The 3,599-nt window shown below is 34.2% G+C and overlaps 1 long non-coding RNA gene across 1 annotated transcript; it reads right to left on the reverse strand.

Moving 5' to 3' along the window:
* Positions 1–343: 343 nt before the first annotated feature.
* Positions 344–3,140, reverse strand: LOC113742220 (uncharacterized). The gene is made up of 2 exons (XR_011839686.1): positions 2,468–3,140; positions 344–833 (listed from the first exon to the last, which is right to left on the reverse strand). It is a non-coding gene; the product is annotated as an uncharacterized lncRNA (long non-coding RNA).
* Positions 3,141–3,599: the final 459 nt, after the last annotated feature.

Genomic DNA, 3,599 nt, shown 5'->3' on the forward strand with positions numbered 1-3,599 from the left:
TCCTTACATAAAAAATTTCTTTTTTTTACTATATAATAATTTTTTAACATTTAGCTAATTGTTACTAAAGCTTTAAGGAAAAAACCAATTAGTACCTTTAATAATTTATTTTTTCTTGCATTTAACTAATTATTAATAAAGCTTTAAAAGAAAAAAAATTAGTTCCTTTTTTGCAAAAATAAAAAATTCTTTTTTAAAAAAAAATTAAATTATATTAAATAAAAAATAATTGTATATTCTAACTTAAAAAGTAGTTAATATTTATCGAGTTAAAACCTTGATACGTTTTTAAAGTTAAGAACTTTAAATTTTAGAAAATCAAAAGCCTACTCTATGATATGAATTGGGAGGAAAGTCATAACTTGTACCTATTATAAATATTTGAGTTTTGTATCTTACAAGAAATTTCAATATAGGAATACAAGAAATAGAGGAATACGCAAACAAAGTGTTTTTAGCCAAAAAAAAAAAAGAGAAAGAAAAGCACAATTATACATTGCTACTATTTTTCAATAAATGACCATTCTAATATGAAATTAAGTTCGAATAAATTCCTATCAAATTTCAACTTCCATGATGGCCTTGTCTAATTTGATAGTCAATAAACATTGCTCGTGCTAAAGCATTCCTAAATTGTGTCCACTCACTAGTTGGTTGTACTGTTCGAATTCGATTCTCATTAACAGCATTTACACCACCATCATTATTTGGACCATCATCTTCCATTCCATTTTCCTCATCTTCATCTTCCATTTCATCTTCATCATCAACCTCATGTTGTACTCTTCGCATCTCAGCATCAACTTCATCCAAGTAAGGGTCATTTGGTTGTTCTACTCGAATAAGATTATGAAGGATGGCACATGCATTAATTATCATGACATGAGTCTTAATATCAAAAAAAGATGCATCTCTCAAAATGGCCCACTGCTGAAAGAAAGAAAGATATATAAACAAGCTATCCGAAACAAGAAAAGAACCAGAAAATGCTGCTGAGAAGATCCCTCCACAAAACTAGATATATCTTCCAGAAAACCTTGAGGAAACTCAAGTCTTTTCTCTTTGGAAGGTATCAAAAGCTGCCTAAAGCCCCTTATGTATAACTTTTGAAACCATAGGAGGCTACATAAAAAATACTAAACTAGAGGGGGGTTAAGTATAATTTGCCCAAAATGCAAGTAGGATAATGTTTGCACAATTTTTTTCTCAAGTTAAACTATCCAAACAGACCTACGTACGAGTTGCTGTGCTGCTCCAACGAAAGAGCGAGGACATTACAAAGGGAAGAAAACCATTGGATTTGTGTTATATGTATCAGAGAAGTAGCTGTAGATTTTAATGCATAATCATAATGCACAAGTGGCCAAAACTAGAGGTTCGCTTGTTAATGCTCATCTGATTTTGCATCTATCGTATTTCCATTTCATATGCAAGTTACTTGAAATCCAGGAATAAGGGCAAGAATTGAATATGGCCTCCTCTCAGCACATACAATTGGCTGTCTCTTGTGAGATGCACTTCAAACTACAGATTTTATAGTTGTAATTAGATAACTTAATCAAAATGGTTATCAATTTCCTTTTCTTGTCTTTCCAGTTTGCTCCTTGTCCTTTTCTTGATGGCCATTCCAAGACCAGCAGACAAAGAACTGTGACAATGTCTACGTATTGAATTTACATGAGATGAGACCATAAACAGGGCACTTAAACAGATGAGTATAATGCCTGCAGGATCAGATTTTCTTCAGGCGAAACTTATACTGGATAGCTCTAATAGCTATGAAGTGGGATAAGGATGTGCAACCTCAACCAACAGCAGAGCAGAATGGGTACTAGGTCACTATCTGAACTGTAAATTCATCAGTGTTTTAATAGTTATCAAATCAACAGTCTATGGATCACAAAAGTTCAGGCATCCACTACACAAACTGCAGGGCTTCTATTACCGTTAAAAGAATTGAAACTTCCATGCTAGAAGATGGCACTAACCTGTAATTAACCATGATAGGCTGAGGAATTACTAGGATAGGAGATGTTTAAACGCCAGAAGCAGAGGCAATTAAGGAGTACTACTAGTTAATATTGGGAATCAAGCTAAAAGCAAGAGATAGAAAATCAAGATATGAATAAAATGATAGTACTAGTAGTATTATTAGTTTACTTCTAACCAAAGGTGGTTTTTCCAAAAGCCTCATAATCAATAAAAAAATGCCCAAGTACCCAAAGAAATGCAGTAAGCAGATCATTTTACAGTTCAAAGAAGCAATCTTGATTCTTAGAAGTACAAACATCAATATAAATTTCTTCTGCAACTCCACATGTAAGAGAAAGAAAGAAATATACAACTCCTTTAAGATGCAAAAGAAGAAGAAGATTACAGTTGAAATATAGACTGTACTTTAGGGGAAAAAGTTCTTCCTCCCTCAAAACGTCTAACTTGAAACTGTAATAATCCTCATAAATCATACCCTAGCTTCTTTGTTCCCCGTTGCAGATAGTTGGATAGCAGCATTTGTCTTCTCAGAATAAAAAGTTGATTGCGACGCATCTACCATCCAAGAACAACTTGTTCCCTAGTACTGCAATTTACTTTTGCATTCGAAAATTCGCCATGGCCGCAGGTAGCGGAGCAATTCTTTTGTTCACAAAGAGGGGAAGGAAAAGACTAATAGAAACTAATTGGAACCCCAAAATTTCAACTTGAGTTGTGAAAAAGGCAGGGAGTGGGGCATGGAGGGGTGGAGGCGGCAGCAAAAGTGCCTCTATCTCAGCGTAATTGGAGGAGGAGGCGGCGGCGGCGACGAAGAATGCTCCATCAGAGCTTCTGATATGGCCATCGATAATTGAAAGGGAAGGAGAGAGGTTTGCGTTTTTTCCGTCCGTTTTATTGTTGACCCATTTTTGAGTTTTTACTAGAAGAAGACCCGCGTGTCGACCCGATTAGGAATTCAGATGTGGAATTGGAATTAGAATTCTTTTGGTCCGGCAAAGAATTAAGATTGTGGAATTGGAACCTCTTGGAATTAGAATTCAATGTTGATTCTATGGAAAATGCAGCGTCCAAACACAAGAATTAGAATTGGGGTTCCAATTCCAATTCTAAACCCCAATTCTATGGGATACCAAACGCACCCTTATATTAAATGAAGTATGAATAATTAGCCTTACATTAATTACAACAATAATATTGATAGAAAATCACACCTTTCAATAACAACCTACGTTAAATAACTTAGGTTATACTCTAAAACAACCTACATTAAATAAGAGCATTTTAGATAAATTCAAAGTTAACTATACTCTTCATTTGTAAAGTAAACTATACAATTCGGAACGGATGAAACTGGAAAACAAGCCTATCAAAGTGGGACAGAGAGCGTATTAAAAGGGAAAAATAAATCAAGCATATATTTTATTTGTTCATAATTCACTATTCAAAAGAACTTTAAGGATTTGTCTAACAATTGCTCCTAGGGCACTAGTTGAGTAAGAGACCCAAGTGTTACCATTTTAAAAGGCAACTTCTCAAGTATTATTGACGGGGCATATTTCGGCACTGTTAACTTGCATCGAAAGTCAAGAAATGAATACTTAAAAATG

This window comes from Coffea arabica, chromosome 1c (genome assembly GCF_036785885.1).
Source record: "Coffea arabica cultivar ET-39 chromosome 1c, Coffea Arabica ET-39 HiFi, whole genome shotgun sequence".
Taxonomy (NCBI): Eukaryota; Viridiplantae; Streptophyta; class Magnoliopsida; order Gentianales; family Rubiaceae; genus Coffea; species Coffea arabica.